Source organism: Sorex araneus, chromosome 4 (genome assembly GCF_027595985.1).
Source record: "Sorex araneus isolate mSorAra2 chromosome 4, mSorAra2.pri, whole genome shotgun sequence".
NCBI classification, from domain to species: domain Eukaryota; kingdom Metazoa; phylum Chordata; class Mammalia; order Eulipotyphla; family Soricidae; genus Sorex; species Sorex araneus.
Window position 1 is genome coordinate 7,802,121 of NC_073305.1, and position 17,484 is coordinate 7,819,604.

General features: G+C 64.7%; 1 protein-coding gene across 4 annotated transcripts in view; it reads right to left on the reverse strand.

Annotated features, from left to right (window-relative positions):
* The window catches only part of VGLL4 (vestigial like family member 4), a 98,642-nt gene that overhangs the window by 31,306 nt on the left and 49,852 nt on the right, over window positions 1-17,484 (reverse strand). The gene's annotated exons all lie outside the window — the stretch shown is intronic.

The window sequence follows — 17,484 nt, forward strand, 5'->3', positions numbered from 1 at the left end:
AGCTCGCTCTGCTGCCGTTCCCGTCCCTCAGCGGCGACCCCCCGGGGGCTGCAGCTTGTCACGCCCCCCCGCAGTCTCCTGTCCTGGTTCTTCTTCAGCTCCTTGTCCGCAATTTGTCACTCGGCTGGATCAGCGTGGGGCCGCGACTGGATCAGCGTGGGGCCGCAAGGACAGACTGTCACCATGCACAGAGGACGAGGACGCCGCGTGCTTTTGTGTAAAGGACAATGCCAGGGAAGTGGGGGGCCCGCCCCGGACCAAGCCGGGCCCTGGCGGGCGGTCGGGGGCTGCGTGAACCCACGTCTTCCTCCTGCAGCCCCCCCCACGCGCCGGTCTCGGCCCAGACCTCAGCCCTCGCCCCCGCCCCCGCCCACAGTCATTCACTCTGGGGCCCTCACGGGGGTGGGGGGGGGGCGGGCTGGGCCCCTGAATCGCGGCCAGCTTCCCCGAGAAACTGGGGGGGGGGACCCGAGGTTCCCAAGGTCCTGCGCTAACTGCTGAGTCCAGCACACACCCCCCCCCCGGCCCCAGGGAGGCCAACACCCCCCCCCCCCGCCCCCAGGGAGGCCAGCACCCCCCCCCGGCCCCCAGGGAGGCCAGCACCCCCCCCCCCCCGCCCCCAGGGAGGCCAGCACCCCCCCGCCCCCAGGGAGGCCAGCACCCACCCCCCGCCCCCAGGGAGGCCAGCACCCACCCCCGCCCCCAGGGAGGCCAGCACCCACCCACCCCCCCGCCCCCAGGGAGGCCAGCACCACCCCCCCCCGGCCCCCAGGGAGGCCATCACCCCCCCGCCCCCAGGGAGGCCAGCAGCCAGGAGAGAAGCGTGTCAGGTCTCTGCGGCGGGACAGGGCGGGAGACACACAGCGGGGCAGGAATACTGGGGACTGGAGAAGGAGCCCCCAGGGTACTGCCCCAGCAGCCTCGGGACCCCCGCAAGCACTGGGCAAACCCCTGGGCACTGTGGCGGGGTGGCCCAGGTCACCCAGGCCCAGGGCCTTGCACCTGACGGCAGCTTGGGCTGAGAACGGCAGGGGGAGGGGCCTGCTCCCCCCCCCATAAAAGGAATGAAAACTCGTGGGGCTGGAGCGATAGCACAGCGGGGAGGGCATTTGCCTTGCACGCAGCCGACCCGGGTTCGATTCCCAGCATCCCATCTGGTCCCCCGAGCACCGCCAGGAGTGATTCCTGAGTGCAGAGCCAGGAGTAACCCCTGAGCATCGCCGGGTGTGACCCAAACAAACAAACAAACAAACAAAAAAAACCAAAGGAATGAAAACTCGGGTCAGAATGGGAGAGATGCGCGCCAAAGAGACGCACGGCGGGTCGGGCGTTTGCCTTGCACGCGGCCGGCCTGGGTTCGACCTGGTCCCCCGAGCACTGTCAGGAGTAACTCCTGAGAGCAGAGCCAGGAGCACAGAGCCAGAACCCCCCCAAAAAATAAAAAGTAAGAGATGCCCTTGGAATGCACGGCGGGACGGTGAGAGAATCACCTAACGAAAGGGGACAACTTAACCGCTGTCTCCGACCTGCTAGTGCATATTCAATTAACCCCATTAATGTCTGTGCTAAGTCAGTTGTGTTAAGACGCTTTGGGTTCCCTTCCTCACGTGGCGGTTCTTGCTGCGTGTCGCTGTGTGGGGCCGCGTGCGTGTGTCTGGCCGTGAAGAGCCCAGAGAAGGGAACCAAGACCAGCTCCTCAGAGCCCGAGACAGACCCGAGTTTGCTGAGGGGGGAGCAGGCGGGCGAGAGGACACGGTCTGCTGCTGACAGGCGATGCAAACGCGTGAACAGTGTGTGTGTGTGTGTGTGTGTGTGTGTGTGTGTGTGTGTGTGTGTGTGTGTGTGTGTGTGTGTAAGGAGACAGCCCACGGGGGCTGGAGCCATAGTACAGCGGGGAGGGCTTTTATCTTGCATGCAGCTGACTCGGGTTCGATCCCCAGCATCCCATAAGGTCCCCTGAGCACCGCCAGGGGTAACTCCTGAGTGCAGAGCCAGGAGTGAGCCCTGAGCATCACTGGGTGGGACCCAAAAAACAAAAACTAAATAAATAAAGAGAGGGTCCGGGCCAGGGGAAACAGGGGCTAGGAGGACTGGCCAATGGCTGGAACTAACCACAAGTGTGTGGGGGGCGGAGGGAAGGTAAGACAGAGAAGGACCAGGAGACAATAACAGCTGGGAAGGATCACGCCGGACAAGAGCTGAGGGTAAAAGTAGGGGAAGGAATATTCTAGATAACCTTTCAGTGTCAACACTGCAAACCACAATGCCCAAAAGGAGAGAGAGAGAGAGAGAGAGAGGGAGGGAGAGAGAGAAAGAGAGAAGAGAAAGAGAGAGGAAGAGAGAGGGAGAGGGGGAGAGAGAGAGGGAGAGAGAGGGAGGGAGAGAGAGAGGGAGAGAGAGAGGGAGAGAGAGAGGGAGAGAGAGAGGGGGGAGAGAGAGAGAGGGAGAGAGAGGGAGAGGGAGAGAGAGAGGGAGAGAGGGAGAGAGAGAGAGGGAGAGAGAGGAGAGAGAGGAGAGAGACGGAGAGGAAGAGAGAGGGAGAGGGAGAGAGGGAGAGAGAGAGGGAGAGATAGGGAGAGAGAGAGAGGGAGAGAGAGGGAGAGGGAGAGAGAGAGGGAGAGGGAGGGAGAGAGAGGGAGAGAGAGAGGGAGAGGGAGGGAGAGAGAGGGAGAGAGAGGGAGAGGGAGAGAGAGGGAGAGGGAGAGAGAGAGAGGAAGAGGGGGGGAAGCACCCGCCATAGACAGAGGCCAGCTGGGGGGGGTGGGGGTGACGGGAGGGACCCCGGGGACACTGGCGCAGGGAAAGGTGCCCTGGTGGAGGGTGGGGTGGGTGTCGGAACACTGTATGGCTGAAATCTAGTCCTGAACAGCTTTGTGAGGGTCTATCTCATGGTGATTCAATTAAAAAAGTAAAAATAAAGAAATAAATTATACTTTAATTATATGCTGCCTAATAATTTCTCGTTTATAAAGTGGCTTTTATCAATACATCAGGCAAATTTTTCCTCCAAAGGAAACAGAGCGCGAGGCCCAGGTGGGCACGCCGTAACGTCCCCGAGAGTAGGGTGGGGACGGACAGGGCCAGGCCGGAACAAGGCCAGGAGACGTTTCCGAGAGGGAACTGGGTGACGTCTGGTGGCGCGGGCCAGAGACACGGCACAGGCGGTAAAGCCTCTGCCCGGCTGAGCTCCCGGCACCGCCGAGGGTCCCCCGAGCACTGCCCGGAGGGACCCCTGAGCGCAGACACTCAGGGTGGGCACCCCCAGAACGAACGCGCCGCCCACACCTCCCGGTGGCCCTCGGCAGTGCCTCCTTCTTCCCGGAGGGCCGAGGGCAGAAGGCGCGGACTCGGCCTGAGTGCCGTGGGCTGGGCCGCCTGACGCCCTCCCTCTGCTGTGCAGCGGGAGGCCGAGGACGCGCTGTGACGGAACTCGTTTCCTTTGTCTGCGGCGGCCGGGACCATGGTAAGAGCGTTCCGTGATCCGTGGCCGGCGGCGTTCTCGGGGCTGTTCCCTGGGCCCCGGGAAGATGCCGCCCGAACAACAGCGCAGAATCGCGACCGGAGATCCAAAATGGACTCTCGAGCGCGCCTGTGCGAAAACAGACCGACTCTAAAACACTAGAACGTGAGTCACTCATTACACTGGTGTCAAGCTAATGCTCAGCTCGCCGGGTTTTTCCACAGCACAGAGTGTCTCCTGGAGCGCTTTTACGGGCAAATTTTACTCAGTAATTATAGTTTACATAAGCTATTATTAAAAGCTGTTTGCATTCCCCAACCCCAAACTAAGAAACTACTGGAAATGAGACTAAAAATACACTCGACTGGCTCGGAAGAGTAGCAGGACACGGGCTGGGGGTGTGCTGGCGGGGCAGAGCGCCCTGCACACACACAGCCACTGCGCACCGGGCTGCTTCCGCTGCACAGCAAGAAAGGCACGGCGGCAGACACCGGGAGACGCCTCCAAGGAGAGAAGCACACGGGAGGCCCGTTTGTGTGTTGTGGGCATATGGGGACATGTGTGTCTGTGTGGGGACATGTGTGGGGGTGTGTGTGTCTGTGTGTGGGTGTCTGTGTGGGTATGTGTGTGGGTGCACGTGTCTGTGTGAGTGTACATGTGTGTATGTGTCTGTGCATCTGTGTACGTATGTGTGTGTCTGTGCGAGTGCATGTGTCTGCGTGTCTGTGTGAGTCTGTGTGCAAAGCCTGTGTCCCCCCCACAGAGCCAGAGGCCTCGCTCTAACCGGGAACGTTAAGGTGTTAAGGTCCGTCAGCAAAACCCACCCAGTCGAGAGCTACCGAGTTCCAAGAGACTCGTGACCACCTCATTTCTTTAATCCGGAAATAGATATTCCACTGGGCTGCAGAACCCAACACGCTTCCCAGGAAGACCAAATCCCTGGTGGAGCTGACATATGTGTGTGTGTGCGCGCGTGTCCATGTGTGCACATGTGTGCATCTGCACACGCATGCAGCGAGTGTGACGTGGTCTCCCCCACAGTCTTGGGGAGAGGAGCCCCGCTCACACCCCTTCTCCTCCAGCCCCTCCCTCCTGCGTCTCTGAGTTCCCCCCCCCCCCCGGGCCAGGACGGCCCCCTCCCCGCCTGTTTGTCCGAGCCAGGCGGCCCACGGCCACTTCAGGGCTCTCCTTACCTCCAAGTGACTCATGACGGAGCCAGAGAAAGGGAAACGTGGCTGATCAAAGGCCCGGCGGTCATGGAGTGGGAACTCGGGAGATGAAAGGCCGGTCGTCCACTTCAAAGGGAGCGGCTGGCCGAGACGGCCGGGGTCGGGGGCAGGCCGGGCCCCGCTCATTAGCAGAGCAAGGCTGGCATCCCCCGGCGCGCAGTGAGAGGGGCCCCCGCACACGGCACAGCCCCCACAGCCGGGCCGAAAGGGCTGAGTGGGCCCCACCCGGGCAGCGAGGGCGACGGCGTGCGGACACCCGCTCCCGGCCCGCCCTGCCCCGGGAGTGATGAAACGGAGCTGGATTCTGAGAGCCCTCGGGGGAGACGGGAGGGGGTGCAGAGAGGCCCCCAACAGGGCTCAGGGCCCAGGGACCGCAGGGTGTGGGAGGAGGAGGGGAAGTGGGCGCCAGGCAGGGTTCAGTTCCCCGGGCCCCCCACCATCCTCCCTACCCAGGGGAGAGAAATGCCCTTAGCGCCCAGAGCTGACGTGCTAAGGCCCTGAGGTGAGCGTCGGCCACGCGCAGGGCCGCACATATGTCCCGCCTCACCACCACCAGCCTTGGCAGCTGAAAGGCCCGTCCCTTGGGCCTTCCCACACTGTGGGGCTCAGAGGCGGTGCCTCCACCCCGCCAGAAAGCGGGAAGCTCACCCGCAGGCTGGGAGGGGTCCCCAAAGCTTCCCCCCCACCCCCTCCTGCTCCCAACCCAGAGTCTGTCTTTGACAGGGGGCACAGACCCACCCCCTCGGCCCACCCCAAACCCTTCATAGGGCCTTTCCAGGGTGCGGAAGGGCAAGGCGCGCCCCACTGGGGCCTTGCGGGTTGCCTAGGAGTTCTCTGGTGCGGGCCACCCCGTGGGCCCCCGGAGCAGTGGCTGCTCCGTGGCTGCGAAGCCGCCTCCTCCCCCTGCACGTCTCGGGGCACACGGAGCAGAGGCCCGAGAGGACAGAGGAGGCAAGAGGGGGCCATGACCGGAGCCGCCGGGCAGGGCTGGGGCGGGGGTACTCGGGTAACGAGCACTGTGACTCCAGCAGCCGTGCGGGCGCGACCCCTCTTCCCCCGCCTGCAGCTCGCCCTCCCCGGGGGAGGAAGCGGCTCCGGGAGCCAGAACGGACACGGGAAGCCGCACACGGAGACGGGCGGGCAGCGCCCTGACCCCCACGTCAGCACTGCTGGGCCGAGTCGGGTTCTGGGCACACGACTGGGAGCACAAACACCCCCTCTGCCGCCCTCGGGATCACAGCGAGGGTCGTGAGTGACTCAGCAATACTCACGATATTCCACAAGCAGACATGCGCACACACAGATACGCACACACACACGCACACACACACAGGTGCGTGCAAGTGCTCACAGACACACACACACATGCACACACACAGGTGCATGCAGGTGCTCACACACATGCACACTGCATACACACACACATGCACACACACGCATGCACATTGCACACACAGACGGGTGCGTGCACATGCCCACACACACGAACGCACACACATGAACACCGCACATACACAGGTGTGTGCACGCGCTCACATACACATGCACACACACATGCACACACACACACACAGGCACGCACACACGGGCTTGCAGAGGCGCAGACGAGTGACTGGCAGTGACCCCCGGTCCCCCGCGCCACCCCCCGAGTGGAGCCACACTGAGCAGGAATCCGCACGGCCCACAACTCATCCGGTCAAACTGCCCCGCTTGCTGGCGTGACAGCCGCCAGGGTCTAATTTTAGCGCACTCGGTCCCCCAGCTGCCCCTGGGGCATGTGCCGCCCCCCGCGGGCCCCAGGCAGCCCCCGGGGACTCTTTGTCTCTCTGCGTCTGCCTACTTGGGGCATTTCAAGTGAAACGGGTACCCGGGGCTGGTGTCCGTGTCCACGGCCTCCCGGGGCCTGGTTCCGAGGGCCTCGGGGGCGGGGCGGCTACCGGGCGCCTTGTCACTGGCCAACAGTGCCCGGTGGGGGAAGTCCCCGCCACTGTCCCCCGGTGGGCTCCGTTTGGGGCTCCCGAGGCGCTGCCCGTCTCCTCTGGCAGTGCCAGCTCTGAGGGGGCGTCTGGGGCGCTGCCGCCGGCCCGACTTCTCCCCTCCTCGCGCAGGCTGGTGACGGCCTTTCGCCATTCCCGGCCGGGGTGGGGGGGACAGGCACCGGAGCTCACGCTCTCGCGCCCACCTTTCCCACCATCTCGGGGCGGCACTTCGGGAGCCGGCCCAGCCCCTCCAGCCCCTGCAAACGGGGTCTCTGCCCACGGCTGAGGGTGGGAGTCCCTGAGCGATCTGTGTCCTGGCCCCTCACCACCGGACAGGGGCGAGGCGGCTCGGGCCTGTAGACGGGCCTTCCACGGCGCCCATCAGTCACGGGCCTGTCCCCGGAAACCCGACCCTTTCGCAAGAACCAGGGGCTGTCCAACAGGCACCGCCCAAGGCCGTTACCTTTCCGTTCCGCCCTTGGACCCGCCGGTCCCAGCCAGTCACCGGCCAGCGGCGAGAGCCCGGCCTCAGGCACCTGGACAGCCGCGACACGGGAGGAAATGCAGCTTCCCGCTCACGCGCTCCCAACAGCCCGCGGGAGCGAACCACGCCGTGGCCACCGGGGCTGAGCTGCTTTAGCCCCGACACGGGGTGGGGACGGGGGAAGACACGAGGCCGAGCAGACGCCCCCTTCTGTGGGGGCCCACACGGCAGCTTTAACTTCCAGCAAAACTCCAGTGCAGGGGCCACCGCGGCCCCCGGCGAGTCGCGCCCCTCTCTGTCCGCCAGGGGCTCTCCGGCCCCCGGGCTCCGGCGCCTTGTCCGTCCTGCCTCACCCCGCTCCTGGGCGATCTCGAACCCCAAACCCCGGGGGTCCGCAGCAGGACGTGGGCAGAGACAGACGTGAGCCGCGTGGCAGGGTGGGGCCCGGCGGGGCCAGGAGGCTCCAGGGCACCGGCCTACCCAGTGCTCAGCCTCGGGGCAACTGGCTCACGGACGCCCCTGGGATTTCAGGCCCAGGCAAGATGCTCGGACACTCGTGAGAGTCTCCCGGGGGTCCCACGGGTGACCTCAATCCCGGGCGTGGGTGGGTGGGTGGGTGGGAGCCAGTTGTGAACTTGCCTCCGGCCTCGCCAACCTGCCGTCCCCGTGTCAGCTCAGATCGGGGGTCTTGCCCCCAGGGCAGGCTATCTAGCAGACCCCAGCGGGGAAGGAGAAACTTGGGGCCACGCAAGGAACCGGGCTCCCCTCTGAGGCGCTGCTACTCGGAAGAGAAGTCGCCGTCTTGGCGCTGGAGCGATAGCACAGTGGGGAGGGCGTTTCCCTTGCACTCGGCTGACCCGGGTTCGATTCCCAGCATCCCCTACGGTCCCCCGAGCACCGCCAGGAGTAATTCCTGAGTGCAGAGCCAGGAGTAACCGAGTAACCCTCGTGCATCACCAGGTGTGAGCCAAAAAGAAAAAAAGTCACCGTGTTTCTCAGCGGGTTCTGCCCACCACAGATGCTGACGCGCCAACGAGGCCGTGGAACTGCCCCCTGTGGCAGCCGGACCCCAGAAACCGGGGCCTAAACTGACCTCTGGTTAACTCTTGGTTTTGTTTTGTGCTTTTTTTGTTTTGGTTTTGGGTCCACACCGAAGGGTGCGCAGGGGATGCTCCTGGCTCTGCTCTCGAGAATTACCCCAAGCAGTGCTTGGGGGACCCTCTGGGCTGCCAGGGATCGAACCCAGGTCGGCCACGTGCAAAGCAAACGCCCTCCCCGCTGTGCTATCACTCTGGCCCCACTTTGGCTCATTCTAATCATGGTTCCAGTGCTCCACCCAGGGCTGGAGAGACACTCTAGGCCCGAGGGCTTTGCCTTGCACAGGGTCAGCCTCGGTTCGATCCCCGGCATCCCATAGGATCCCCCGAGCACTGCCAGGAGTAACTCCTGGGTGCAGAGCCAGGAGTCACCCCTGAGCACCAGTGAGCTCCCCCCGCCCCTCCCCCGCATCTTTGTCTTCACTCACTTCAGTCACATTCATTTTTCCTGCTATGTTGGGTTGACTTTTGTCGGTTCTAATTTCCGTGGCGGGGGGGGGGGGGAGCTCAGTGCTCTTCCCAGTGGTGCTCGGAGCCCCTCGCAGTGCTGGGCCTGCCCCGGCCCCCTGCAGGGAGGCTCCCTCTGGCCCCACGCTCCCACCTCGGGCGAAAACAATTTTCCCTGGACCTCCATCGGCACCAACGTTCCCGGTGCTGCTCCCGCGGGCCCCTGAGCTTCTGACCGTTGGCACCTGCCCCTGACCAGGACCCGGGGCCACCCGACGTGTGGATGGCAAATGCGTGTTTCCGGGCTGTGTGCTCCTCCCGGCCCTGAGACCCACCCTTCAGTACATGCCCGGGGCCCTGCTTCCGTCCTGTCGTCTCTGGGGCCCTTCCCCACCCCCCCCCCGGGCACAGGAGGGAACCATAGTCTTCCCACACCAAGTGCTCCCCGAGTGCTCCCCTGCAGGCTCCGGGCCTGGGCCGCGTGATCGGCCTGGTCCACCCCCCCTTGGAAGCGGCTGTCCCACTCCCAGGAGGCGCACACGCCACACACCACACACACACACACACACACACCACACACACACTCCCGGCGGGTCTCGGGGGGCACGAGCCCGCTCTCTCCCGGGGCTTGGCCCAGGCTCGCCAGCTTTCAGCCCCGCCAGGTGTGCTGCTCCCGGAGCACTGTGGCCGTGGAACCAACCCCCAGAGCAGCGGCGGCAAAGCTGCCCGGGAGGCCAGGCCAGCGCGTGCGGGCGATGGGGTGCCCGTCCTCTTTTTTTTTTGCTTTTTGGGTCACACCCGGCGATGCTCAGGGGTTACTCCTGGCTCTGCACTCAGGAATTACTCCTGGTGGTGCTTGGGGAACCATATGGGATGCTGGGAATCGAACCCGGGTTGACTGCGTGCAAGGCAGAGGCGCTCCCCGCTGTGCTATTGCTCCGGCCCCAGCCCGTCCTCCTGCGGGCTGCCGGGTACCCGCAGCTGTCCCGGCTGTGACGGAGACGGGCGAGAAGGCCGCTCAGGACAGGCTGCGGCGTGGGCACAACACCGGGGTGGCTGGGGGTCCTTGGGGACCACTTCCCCCTGCACGTCAGGAGCTGGGCCGGGCAGGCAGCGCGCCGGGGTGTCCCTGTTCCCCGCACCCAGGCTCGGTGCAGGCGGGGCCTCGGCAGCCACGGTGCATCCGTGGAACGTTCCCGACCGGGGCCCCAAACACCACCGCGGGGAGAGGGGCCGGTGAGGTGACGCTTCCCCTCTGGCCCCAAATCCCGATCCCGCTGTGGCCTCTGCCCTGGGCGATAGGCCCCTGCCCGCCCCGGGGCCCTGTAAGCCCGGCTATACAGCCCCAGCCCCAGCGCCCTGCTCCCCGTCCCCGTCTCTGCACGGGCAGCCCCAGCCCTCCCTGCCCCTCCCACGGCCACCAGCCCTGTCACTCGTGACTCCAGCACCCACAGGGGGTCAGCTCCTGGCCAGGCCTGGGTCCTCCTGGGGTCCCTTCCCATCTGTTCTCAGGCTGCGGCATGTATGTGCATGTGTGTGTGCGTGCATATGTGTGCATGTGTGTGTGCTTGTGTGGACGTGTATGTGCATGTGTGCATGTGTGTGCATGTACGTGTGAGTGTGCATGTGTGTGCTTGTATGTGCTTGTGTGGACATGTGTGTGCATGTGTGCTTGTGTGGACATGTATGTGCGTGTGTCCATGTGTGCACATGTGTGCGTGCATGTATGTGTGAGCCAAAAAGCTGCCTTGTTCTCCTGTGTCCTCCCCCAGAGCCCCTGCCCAGTGCTGCCCACCGATGCCCACCCCGACGGGCACTCGGCAAGTCTCTGAGCCAAGGTTCAGAGGCATCTCGGGAATCCCAAAGGCGTCAGCAGTGGGTGGCACAGAGACCCCGGGGCCGAGGGCAGGGGCCGAGGGCAGGGGCCGAGGGCAGGGACCATCAGCGGGTGCTGAGCTCGGCCCAGGGAGAGCAGGGGCGAGGGGCTGAGCCTCTGAAGCGACCTTCTCCCTCAAGCAGGAAGGGGTAAGGGAGCAAGGAGGTGAGTGGAGGGTGGGGGGAGGAGGGGGGCAGGGGGGAAGGCAGGGGATAGGGCAGGGCACTCGTCACTGGACACTGGAACCCGCCTCTCCCCGCTCCCTAAGTGGGTGATACTGACCCCCCAGCCCCGAGGATCCTTGGGGGCAGCCTTGAGGCACCTGGATGAGGGGGGTGGGGATTCCTTTGTTTGTTCACTTGAAAGAAGACCACAGTCCCCAGGGGACTCTGGGTGACCTGGTGGGAGGGGCTGGAGCAGGGCTGGTCCCGGGTCACCCCCAGCATCCCAGCTGCCCCCCCCCCCAGCCCTCCAGGTGCGATTCCTGAGTGCAGAGCTGAGGGAATCCCTGAGCATCGCCAGGCTGGCCCCGCCCCCACAAAAGCAAAAAGCGAAGGGGGTGGCCTGAGACTGTTCTAGAGTCTCGAAGGAAGTTCCCACCCTCTGTAACTCCAGAGCATGCTGGGAATTGATCCCTACCCCGAACCCAGGGCTACGAAACCTGACACGGGGAAGACACCAGAGTGACAGTCCAGCAAGGAGGGTGTTTGCCTTGAACGCAGCAGACCCGGGTTCGATCCCCGAACCCCATGTGGGCCCCTGAGCACTGCCAGGAGTGATTCCTGCGTGCCGAGCCAGGAGTCAGCCCCGAGCATTGTTGGGTGTGGCTCAAAGAGTCAGCCCCCGCCCCAAAAGAAGAAAAAAAACTTGTCATGGGGTTTATACGGAGAACGGCTCAACGCACCTGCACGCTTTCAGCGGGGAATAAAACAAGGGTTCTCCGCGGGGTCACCGAGCAGCTTCTAGAGGGTTCCTGACCCCACTCTAGCGGAAAGCATGCACGACTCGGCCGGAAGCTGGGTTTCGGGGGACGCTGCCCACCTGACAGCTTTGGCTAAGTCCCCGTCGCCTGAACGCCACAGAACGGAAGACGTGTTTGTTTTCCGAGGAGGGCTGGGGGCTGGGGGGGACCCAGAAATGTGCACCCATCACCCCCCCAAGCGTTATCAGGGAAGACCCTCGGGCCCCGTCCAGCTGGATCCGGACCATGTAAACACTCCGCTCGACGGCTTGGCCGCGTGCCCGGGGCCCAAGGCATCCAATTCTGGAGACGGCTCCATTAAAAGCCAGGCCCGAGCCAAGAAGCAAACAGGCAACTCTTTCCATACAGCACAGATATAAAATAAAAATCAAGACCAATCCATACGGCCCAATCTTCTTCATTCAAACCCGGCGGGCGCATAATGTGCGCTATTGTTCCGGGTCCCGGTCACTCGGAAACCGCCACCGCCGCACAATGCGGGGCTTTGTGTGAGGAGCTGGAACCATTCGGGCTGTTTCTGCGTATCTGAAAGTCCCTGGATTAGCCTCCAAAGAAATCTGGCAGTGCCGTCAAGCTGACTTGCCACAGGCCCGGGCTCGGAGCAAATTGCTTATTAATGCTCAGCTCCAGCCGCTGCCCGACGCTAATCGCTCTTTGTCTCCTCCGCGAGGTCCCCCCGGCACAGGCTCCAAACCAACGCGCGGCCCGGTTCCCCGGACACACCATTCCCCACACCTCGGACGCCTCGGGACAAACAAGACGCCCACCAAAGTGTCCCCGCCCCCGCCCCGCCCCGCCCCCCGTCACTAAGTGCACGGTGGAACAGCAGTGGGCCGGGGCCGTGTCGGGCCGGGACCCCCACATACGGGACCCAGGCACGACCCGCCCCGCCCTCCGCACCCTCGCCCCCGCTGAGCTGCCTCCATCTGGAAAAAGGCCTCCCAGGACACCTGCGCGGGGCACCTCCGGGAAGCAAACGGACGGGACGGCGACCAGCGGGAAGGCTCTGCACTGAGGAAGAAACGGGCGGCCAGGGGAGAAGCCCAGGACTGAGAGAGGACACCTGCCCGGCCAGCCAGGGGTCAGGGGCCAAGCGCCACGGAGAACTCACGCAGCTCAGCAGTGAGGGTGAGCCTCGCCCCCCACTCACCCCCCGCCAGCCCTGCAGGTGACCAGAGAGAGGCCCGTGGCAGACGATGGCCAGGCGCTGCCCGCTGAGCTGTCCACTCCCCCAGGAGGTGACCAGAGGAGACCGTAAGGGGCACTGCAGGCCAGGAGGTGGGGGAGAAGGGGCCGGGATGAGAGTGGGAACGGTGCCCGCCCCCCCCCCCCATCGGGAAGGCACGAGTCAAACATAGAGGCTCCGACGGCGCAGCCGTCCAGCCTCGGGATGACCCCCCACGACCCGCCCCAGTCTGTGGAGGAACCCACGGGTCTGTCCCCGGCCCACGAATGCCAGGCAGACCAAGTCCTGCCGTCTGCAGCCATGCGGTGGACCCAAGGGCATCGTGCACGGGAAGTGACCGGCCGCAGAGGCCCGGCCCCGCCGCTTACACGGGTGGGCAGCGTGGGCAGCGGAAACGGGTAAAGCAAGTGCAGTGGAAAGCAGCCAGCGCGGCAGTGCCGCGGGGAGGGCGTCGGCCTCGCACGCGGCTGACCCGGGCGGGTCCCAGCACCCCATCTGGTCCCCAGGCGTCTCCAGGAGGGATCCCCGAGTGCGGGGCCAGGGGGACCCCCGGAGCGTTGCTGGGTGTGGCCCCCAAACAAACGAACAAAAAGCCAAGTACACTTCTGCACTCTCAGCCCAATCAGGAGAGAAGGAAAACGGGAGGTGGGTAAACTGAGTCCGGGGGCAACTGTCCAGAGGGCAGGCTACCAGGGAACTTCCTGTCGTACCCTTCAGCACCCTGGCCCTTCCGGGGGGGAGACGGCGAGTCCAGAGGCGGGCACGGCGCTGGGCACGTGGCGAGGCAGCTCGCGGTCAGCACACAGGGACCCCGGAAACCCCAACTCCTCCAGAACTCAAACATCTGTGAGGGGCCCGAGCGAGAGCTCAGCAGAGAGGGCACTTGCCTCGCACACAGCCGACCCGGGTTCGATCCCCGGCATCCCATAAGGTCCCCTGAAGCCTCGCCAGGAGTAATTCCTGAGTGCAGAGCCAGGAGGAACCCCAGAGCATCACTAGGTGTGACCCCAAAATAAATTAAAAAATTAAGAAAATGAGGGGTCCGAGGGAGGTAGGGCATTTGCCTTGCATGTTCCTGAGCCAAGTTCGATTCCCAGCACTCCGTGTGGCCCCTCCAAGTCCCACCTGATGTGGCTCCTGAGCACAGAGCCAGGAGTCAGCCCTGAGCACTGCCAGGTGTGGCTCAAAAACAAACAACACAGGGGCTGGAGCGATAGCACAGCGGGGAGGGCATTTGCCTTGCACGCGGCCGACCTGGGTTCGATTCCCAGCATCCCATAGGGTCCCCTGAGCACCGCCAGGAGTAATTCCTGAGTGCAGAGCCAGGAGTAACCCCTGAGCATCGCCGGGTGTGACCCAAAAAGCAAAAAAAAAAAAACAAAACCACAGACAAAACTTGTCTGGGGAGTTCACACTGGGTTAAGGCGCTTGCCCTGCACACGGCTGACCAGAGTCAAGGCAGGGTCCAACAGAGGGACCCCAAGCACCGCCAGGAGTGCTCCCTGAGCACAGCACTAAGCTAGGAGTCAGCCCTGAGCACCAGCGGGGGAGGCCCCAAACAGAACTGAACAGAGAGTCAGGTAAGCAGTAAAGCAGAGCTGTGCCAGCCACGTCACCGTCACGGGCACGGGGCAGAAACACTCAGGGTCCAGCGGGCCATTGCCTGACCTGCCGGTGTCCCTTCACGACCAGCGACGTGAGTCCTGGAGCTCCCGGGTGGAAGTAGGGCAGGGTGAGACGCTGAGCAGAGACACTCCTGGCGGCGGACGGGAGCAGGCAGTGTGGACAGGAGCAGGCGGTGTGGACGGGACAGAGCCTGTTCCCGTTACCCCGTTTCCAGGCGTTCTGGGGCTGCGGCACACACCTCCCCGAGACCCACCCGAGCGCGGGGGGGCGGGGGGCCGGGAGTCCCGTTTGTTTCGGGTAAGGAAGCGTCCTCTCAGCAGGTACGGCCCCCGGCCCCCGGCGCCCGCCTACCACAAGCCCCCTATACAATTCCTGGAAACCAGCTCCAGAAAAAGTTTTTTTACTACAGTAAAGAAGGTAACAAAGCAAAGTGTGTGGGGGTGGGCGGGGGGGGGAGGGAGAGATGCTGAATAGACATTTCCAAGTTCCAATTTTAAGCTCAGATGACCACAGTTGAGACTTGGGGGTGGGGGGTGGGGGGGCGGGGAACAGGTGACACACTGACCCGCTTCACTTCCGCGTAAAGAGGATCAACTCTATACTCCAGGCTGCAGAGACCCCGGGAACCTCCCCCTGGGGGGGCTGCCCCACCCAAATCCGGGATCCTTCATGGCAAACCTCCACCTGGTCTTCCCGGGAGTGGAAGGTCCCCCCCCCCCCCGCCCCCGCTGAGGGGAGGGTCCCTGCAGACACCCCACCCGCCTGTTTCAGAAACACTCACCCTTGCCCCTCCCCCCCACAGGAGGGCCACAGACAATAGGGAAGGGAAGGAGGAAGGAAGGGAGAAAGCTGCCTCCCCAAACAGAGCGAGGGAGACCAGGAGCCAAAGAAAATAATCCTGCCCAGAGAGGGCCGGGCGGGCGGGCGGGCGGGCGGGCGGGCGCACCTGCCCAGCGCACACAGGCTGGCCCGACCCAGGGCCTACCTGGGCATGTTTTAGGAACCCGGCTCCTCTCCCCCTCCCCTGCCCCTCCCCCTCTCTCCTCTCCCCGTCCCACTGCCCCTCCCCCTTCTCCCTCCCCCTCTCTCTCCTCCCTCCCCCCTCTCACCTCTCTCCTCCTCTCCCCCTCCCCTCTCTCTCTTTCCCTCTCTCTCTCCCCCCTCTCCCCCTCTTCCTCCCCCTCTCTCACCTCTCTCCCCTCCCCCTCTCTCTCCTTCCCCCCTCTCTCCCTCCTCTCCCTCCCCCTCTCCCTCCCTCTCACCTCTCTCCCCCTCTCCCCCTCCCCTCTCTCTCACTCTCTCCCTCCCCCTCTCTCACCTCTCTCCTCCTCTCCCCCTCCCCTCTCTCTCTTTCCCTCTCTCTCTCCCCCCTCTCCCCCTCTTCCTCCCCCTCTCTCACCTCTCTCCCTTCTCCCCTCTCTCCCTCCCCTCTCTCTTTCCCTCTCTCCCTCCTTCTCTCCCTCCCCCTCTCTCTCCTCTCTCCCTCCCCCTCCCTCCCCCTCTCTCTCATTCTCCCTCCTTCTCTCCCCCTCTCCCCCTCCCACCCCCTCTCTCCTCTCCCCCTCCCCCTCTCTCTCCTCTCTCCCTTCCTCTCTCCCCCTCTCCCCCTCCCACCCCCTCTCTCCTCTCCCCCTCCCCCCCTCTCTCTCCTCTCTCCCTCCCTCTCCCCGCCCTCTCCTCCCCTGCCTCCCTGAGGGCGGGCCTCTTCTACCAATCAACAGCCCCCGGACACAGCAGCGGCCAGTGGACAGCCCGCCCTCGTGGCCCGGTGACCCTCAGAAGCGGCCCCTTCCCCTTCTCGGACCCGGCCTGAGCTCCGGGGCCCAGAAGAAGGGGCCGGGCCAACGGGAGAACAAAAGACGAGGGCCCAGCCTTGCCCCGCCTGGCCGGCCGCCCTCCCGCACGGGCTCCTTCCTCCGCTCTCCGACGGAGACGGGCTGGCCAGGGGCACTGGTGGGAGCCACTGGGGACGTGGCTGGAGACTCGCTCAGGCCCTCTGCACTGGCCCCTCTCCCCCCCCCCCCCCCCCCCCCCCCCGCCCCTGCACTGACCCCTCCCCCACACCCGGCTCATTCCGACTTTCTCCCAATAGAAAGCTCCCGTGAAGGCCGGAGGGGAGAAGCTTCAACCAAATCACACCCTAGGGCTCGAACCCGTAATTAAAGGTCTGGCTGTGGCAGCTCAGAGCCCCAGTTTATCAGGACCCAACATTTCAGCAGCAGGTAATTATGTCAACAGAGCTCATCTGGGGAGGGCCAGCGGTCTAACCTGTTTCCTGGCCCTGGGGGAAGCCACCAGCCAGAACAAAGCCCAGCCAAGCCCCCAGTGTCAGGGAGGCTGGACGCCCACCAGCCCGGCCATGGTCCTTCCCGCCCAGCACCACGGGGGGCAGGGGAGTGGCGGGCAGGGTCGGGCTGACTGTCCCCTCGCCCAGGAGGCGGGAGGGTCCCAGGCTGAGGGTCTGGGCGTGACCCCAGACATCCCAGCAGGGAGTTCGAATGATGGGAAAGGGTGACCTGGTGGAGGGGAAATCCCCCGAGGTCACGACCCCGGGGCCCACCATCCCGGCCAACCCCAACCCCAACCCCAACCCCAACCCCAACATCGCCTCTCTTGGGCCTCAGTTTCCTTGGCCAGGGCCAGGTGCGGTACCTGCCGCTGTCCCAGGCCCTGTTTTAGATCTGCAGCAATTAGATAATTAGAGAATACAAGACAGGCTGTAATTAGGAGCTAAATTACACAGTAGCGAGTGGAGCAGCCATGGGGGGGGGGCACTGACTCTGCTCCCCTCTTGAGTCAGCTACTTCCTGAGGGGCCAGGAGGCCCGTGGGCGGGCCTGGGGGTGCAGAGGGGGCAGGGCGGGTGGATGTGCTCCTGCTGCCTTGGGGGGTACGGGGGCGGGGGGGGGGGGGGAACGGACTTTCCCTCCTACCCGCACAGGGTTCTGGGGCGCCAGGGGGGAAGCTGAGGGCGTGCAGGCCGGCGAGGGGGCACGGGGCTGCGTGGAGCGTGGCCGCAGAGGTGGGGGGGGGGGTCACACGGGTGCCTTCGCGCACACAGAGCTCAGTGCCTTCTGCCCGCCCCGCGGGACCCACCCCCAAGCCAGGAGCTGGCGGCT